Here is a 6,000-nt window from a genome sequence, read left to right as displayed (position 1 = left end):
CAAGTCAAAGGGAATAAGACGTGCTGACGTTTAGCACCCTCTTGTGGATCTGGTTCTAAGTTGGAAGTCTGACATGCTTTGCCATGCATGCAATTATAAAACATATTATTTATGTGTGCTTTAATCCAGCGGTGCGCAAAATTTGTAGGGGGTGGGGGGGGGGGGGGTCAGGCGGTTACGCTCTTCCCCATGGCGTTTAAATTAAATGCCGGGGGAGGAGTGAGGCCTCTGTAACTCACCTGCTCTCTGCTGGGTCTTTGGCGACGCATCGCCATGGCAACACAGTGTCAAATTACGAGCCAGGGTCACGTGACATCACATGACCTGCGCTGTCATTTGATGCCGAGTCATTGGAGAGGGGGGGCGCGAACGCTGTGGCTCCCGGGCAGGGGAGTGAAGCTCAAGAAGTGTGCGCACCCCTGTTTTAATGTGTGCACACATGAACAGCCTCGAATTCCAATCTGACAAAGAATACAGATGTAGCAGACTTTATTGCATCCATTATGGTGCGGCAAGGCATTAAATAGCATGTAAAGGAAGGAACAATAAAAACAGAAATAACATTAACAATGATTAAAATTGTGGCTCACAGTTAAATAAATGAGTTATCTTTCCATCATATGAGAATTTAATTAAAAGTCACAAAGAAAGAGATGTATTAAGATGAACAGAGATGAATGATACCAATGAAAGTAACAATATACACAAACAATATTTGCAAAGTTAAAAATTGTGACTCATAGTTAAAAAATAAAATAAAGTGACAGATATAGTATTATTTGAGTATCTGAGTTGCCTTTCCCTCATATAATGATTTAATGAACAGGTCAACAAAGATCTGAGGTCAAAACCCACTGAATTTTGTGGTATATTCAATTTCCTTCTCAACGTAGCCTGTAGATACTGTATGACTTTAATAAAAAAATGCAACAGTTTAAAGCATTTTGCATCTATCACTTCTCTATATCTTGCAAATCATGACAGTCATTAAATACTGTATGAGGCTAAACAGTATCCTCTTGCAACGCCTATGTATCAAGGCAAAAATAGAGCAACTGTGGGGTAAAAACAAGATTAATCATTAATAAATTACACATACTGTATAGTCAAGGTATTTCCCCCCAGAATTTCTCCTCTTTTGCCTCTGTAGCCATGTGTAAGATTGGTGTACATATCTCTTTCTCATGCTGGCAGTAAACCTGGTAAGTATGCAGGAATGCCAGTAGTTATCATGGAGGTTTGCCCTCACACCCTGGTGAGGTGTCATATGTCCCCAAAGGAAGTGACAACATGCATTGTACCACACTTAGTGGTACAGAGCAGGTTTGTTCTCCGGGGGGTGATATAAGATACAGCACTGCCTAAAGTTAGAAGTCAGTTTCCTGTTGTTGTGCTGCTCTGTTCACTGAGAGGCACGTGAAGGTTTGCAACATTGTTGCAGTGTCTCCTGCTAGCTGTGAGTCAGTGAGCAGACGCAGCAGTATTAGAGGAGCTGGCAGAGTTAGAGGAGCTGACAGACAGAGCAGCTCAAGAGAGAGACAAAGCAGCTCAGGAGAGGAGATTACAGCAGCCAGAGAAGCTGGGCAATCTCTCTCTGAGAGTAAAGGTGGAAAGCAGCTCTATTAGGGACAAGGGACCTTCCTAAGAGAGTGCTGCAAAGAGATGAGTGGCTGAGCTGTTATCTGTGAGGGGCAGCTTGCCCATACCACCACACACGCCTTGTAATGGGAGACTGGTTAGACTACACGGGCCAATATGAGATTGGGTGGGTCAGGCCAGAGGGAATACCCGTTACAATTGGAGGCGCTGCTGAGATACCTGTTAACAGGACAGGCTTTTGCTAGGCACACATAAGGAAAGAGAGAAGTGTCTGCTGCCACTTTGTGCTGCGTGGGACGGAGCCAGGGGTAGTCAGGGAGATGCTGGAGATGCATGCCGCAAAGACGCCTTGGGATCCGTAAGGGGTTAGTGAGTCTGGAGCCGGGGGCTATTGCTGTTCTAGTCGCCTTGAGGTAGCGCTAGCGGGGGACGCCTAAAGGGTAAACTGGTAACTGAGAGCAGGAATTCTGGACGGGTCCGCACTAGGCTAGCCAAAAGTAGGTCGACGCCCAAAGTACTGCATGGAAGAGCCAGAGTACTCTAGTCTCCATTCCAGACCACTTACCAAGGAGCACAGACTGGAGGAACGTGTTACAGTAGACACAGAAAGAGTGAGCCTAGCCTGAGGTAGTGCAAACACGAGTCAGATCTACATTAGGTACACAAGGTGGTGCACAAGGCATTTTATTGCATCGGTGTGGCAGCTGCCCCGCAGAGAGGAGCTCCATGTGTGATAACAGAGAAAAGAATGGCGACCGCAAGAATGGAGGCTCTCTCAAGCAGTGAGTCACACCTAAGATGGCGGCTCCCGCCAAGTCGGGGGAGCACCAGGACTGTGCAAGAAATTGTTGCAGAGTATTGTCCGGGTTGGGTGTGGGTGCCAAAACCTGAAACCCGCCCCTGCACTGTGAGTAGTTCAGCACAGAGTCAGAACCACTCCTTGGTAGAAAGTGTCCCTTCTCGAGAGAGCCCCGCCAGAATGGAGGATCTGCACAGAGTAGAAGGTCCAGGATGGCAGGGGGCAGAGAGAACCGTCAGAATGGAGGATCTGCACAGAGTAGAAGGTCCAGGATGGCAGGGGGCAGAGAGAACCGTCAGAATGGAGAATCTGCAGAGCGCAGAAGGTCCAGGAAGGCGGGCAAACGAGGAACACGCATATGACCTGTGCGTGGAAGAAGAACAAGCTACAGAAGAGACTTTTGTGAGCCTGTTGGAGACTCGCGTGACAGCCGTGGCTGCGCCGGGTTTGTCCTGTCTATGCTCTGGGGAAAGTAACCTTGAGGCTAGGGAGGACGACAGTGTTGCTAGTTGGGAGGAACGAAATGGACTTTGTTATCATTCAATATACAAACAGCCAAACGCTACCTCAAATGTGATGCAGAAAGATAATACAAACCAAAATGGCGGTTCCCGCGTTCCCGGGACACCGCGTGGGCCAGCTGCAGAAAGTCTTGCAACTTTGCAGCTTGCTAATCGTTGGCCAGGATTGGTGCCAACGAGAAAACTCCACCCCGTTGGGGAGTTTGGCGCGAAAGCTGGAGCCGCGCCCTCATGGACTATGACTGACTCCGCCCCTGTGCTGGGTCAGCCTACAAGTCTACGAGACCCTCCTCTAGAGTCCACCAGGGGGAGTGAGCACAGTGAACTGCCAGTAGCAACTTCTGTTTCCCCTAAGAAAGAAACAGAATGCAGCGAACCACATCCGCAGTTGTATGGTGTTTGGCCAGCAGAGGGACTGTATGTAACATTTCTTTTGTGCCCGTGCTTACAGAAAGACCTTAAACTCTCTGGTGGTATGAACTTTGATCCTTATCAGCGACCACGAGGGGTTCAGGTAGTGAAAGTCGAAGGAAAAAGGTACGTCCGGTGCCTATGCCCCAAGTGTGCTTTTCCTGATGGCGAATTGAGCTGGGGACCCAAGTGTGCCTGCTGCGAGGCACAGTTCCTAAAACCAGTGCTGCTGTGTGCTACGGAACCCGTAGCGGAAGATGCGGCTAACCAGCCTACCTCAACTACAGAGGGCCCGTGCGCCCTAACCGCGGCTCCAGATCCGGTTCCAATACCGGAACCCCAGATGATGGAACCATTCCTGACGGAATCAACGAAGGGTAAGGTGACTGCCCAGGGAGAAGGGGGATCGCTACCATTGGTACCGCTGGAGCAGGACCGCTTCAGGCCGATGGCCATCAGCGAATGCGAAGCACCCCGACGCTGTTCCCCTGCGGAGATGTCTCTATCCCCATCCTGTACTACTGAAGACAGTAGTCAACCAGCTGTGGTGATGCGCCAGCCGGCGGACCACACAAGTGAAGCTGAAGATAAAGAGACATTTATCCCATCGGCTGCGGACCATGATGTAGGCCCGTGTGCTCTACAACAGCCAGTCCGGCCTACCACAGAGGAACACATCGCAAGCCAGCGGAGTGGTGAGGAACCTCCTAACCCCCCACAGGCGCCGGTGGTGGCAATGGCGGATGTCGTTCTGGAGGAAGAGGTTCCGGTTGGGAACCCAACGCAAGATGGCGGCGAGTCCAGCGAGATGGCCGTGTCCTCTCGGCCAAGCAGCTGTACCCGGTTGCCTGGGTCCGAGAAGAGCCAGCAGGCCCTGCGGAAGCCTGGGAGTAAGGAAGCGAGTGAACCGGAGTGCCAGTCCGATGGTACTGGGCAAGGTAGCGAGAAGTTGCGGGTCGTAGTCCCGCGTATGCCGGCAGTGTTTCCCGATGCCCAACCCCAGGCCATAGTTAAAACCCCTGCACCTGTCACTTTTTCCTATGGGTCCCAGTCTAGCCAAGGGTTGTCTGGGGAGTCCCGAGCCACTTTTGAAGAATGGACTGGGGAAAATCTGGACTGGGGTGACTGTTTTGTCTCCGATGAGGGGTCGGGGAGGGAAATGTTTATGCAACGAATGTTATACTGCACTAATGATGACAATCGTACTGTTATGGTGGGATGTGATCCTAAGAGCCTTGGGTCAAATTTTGGGTCTCCAGGAACATTGGGAGTTTCATCTGGGGATTTGGGTAATGTTGCTCATATGGTGCCTATTGCCCGGGAAACCCCCTATGTGCCCTCACTTTCAGGAAGAGTTATTAGGGATCGCCAAAATTTGGTACGTAATTTTCATCGTCCCTGGGAGAACGAACTTATGTTTGAAATGGGTTCCCTTGATTCAGAAAATTGGGATTCTGGCGGGTTAGATGAGACGTGGTGTAGTCAAGAGGGGGTAGTCTACATCTCCCAGAGAGGCCTTAGGGAGGTGTATGGGCATGATCCTCTCAGTCCACTAGCATCCAAGCCAGAGTTATGGGCTGATGGTGGGTGTACAGTATGTCCCCTAGAGTGTTACAGCATTGATGCTCTAAGCCCAGTGGACCATGCTCTGCGCAAGCCACCTTAAGAGGGTAGAGTAGTCCCAGTAATGGATACTCCAGCATGGGGTAATCCTAGTTGTTATACATCTAAAGTTAGGATGTATCTGTTATTGTATGATGAAAAGATATGTACTGTAATGTGTTGTTATGTTTTGCAGTGCTACCTGAAGGAAGGTTCCGCAAATTTAGATCCCAGCCGGGACGTTGGGGTTCCACCAGGGGGAGAATGTAGCCATGTGTAAGATTGGTGTACATATCTCTTTCTCATGCTGGCAGTAAACCTGGTAAGTATGCAGGAATGCCAGTAGTTATCATGGAGGTTTGCCCTCACACCCTGGTGAGGTGTCATATGTCCCCAAAGGAAGTGACAACATGCATTGTACCACACTTAGTGGTACAGAGCAGGTTTGTTCTCCGGGGGGTGATATAAGATACAGCACTGCCTAAAGTTAGAAGTCAGTTTCCTGTTGTTGTGCTGCTCTGTTCACTGAGAGGCACGTGAAGGTTTGCAACATTGTTGCAGTGTCTCCTGCTAGCTGTGAGTCAGTGAGCAGACGCAGCAGTATTAGAGGAGCTGGCAGAGTTAGAGGGGCACCCCACAAATGGTCTCAGCTAGTCTCGGGTATAGTTTGGTGTGAAGTGCAATGTAACCTGAAGGGTAAATTCGACACGTGTTGTATGTTCTGTGCCATGCATTTTAATTGTATAAACCTTATGTCAGGGTATGGCGTTCTCCAAGCGAGGACGTTGGATTTTCCACCAGGGGGAGAGTGTAGCCTGGAGCTCCCGCAGCTCCTTGAGACCCCCCTCCCCTTGGGCAGCTCGATCGCGGGTGCCGAAAGACCCGACGGCTGCTTCAAAGGGTGGGGGCTGGAGCAGGGAGCAGCGCGGCTTCCCCTGCCTGCGGCCGGTTGCCGGGGACGCGATCGGGCCGTTGCTAAGGCCGCGATCGCGTCTCTAAAGTCCTGGCGGCCGCAGGGCAGGGCGCCACCATTGAGGACCGTCTCGCACATGCGCAGTGGACGCGTAG

General features: G+C 50.7%; 1 protein-coding gene across 2 annotated transcripts in view; it reads right to left on the bottom strand.

Annotated features, from left to right (window-relative positions):
* Positions 1-472: 472 nt before the first annotated feature.
* LOC142493587 (interleukin-20 receptor subunit alpha-like) overlaps positions 473-6,000 on the bottom strand; it is a 48,140-nt gene continuing 42,612 nt past the window's right edge. For both annotated transcript variants that reach the window (XM_075597833.1, XM_075597834.1), the window contains one exon: positions 473-1,142. The gene's annotated coding sequence lies outside the window, so the exon portion shown is untranslated. The remainder of the gene's footprint in view (positions 1,143-6,000) is intronic.

The sequence above is a fragment of the Ascaphus truei genome, chromosome 4 (genome assembly GCF_040206685.1).
Source record: "Ascaphus truei isolate aAscTru1 chromosome 4, aAscTru1.hap1, whole genome shotgun sequence".
Lineage (NCBI taxonomy): Eukaryota > Metazoa > Chordata > Amphibia > Anura > Ascaphidae > Ascaphus > Ascaphus truei.
The sequence above is the reverse complement of the archived record's forward strand: the minus strand, read 5'-3'. Positions and strand labels throughout refer to the sequence as shown.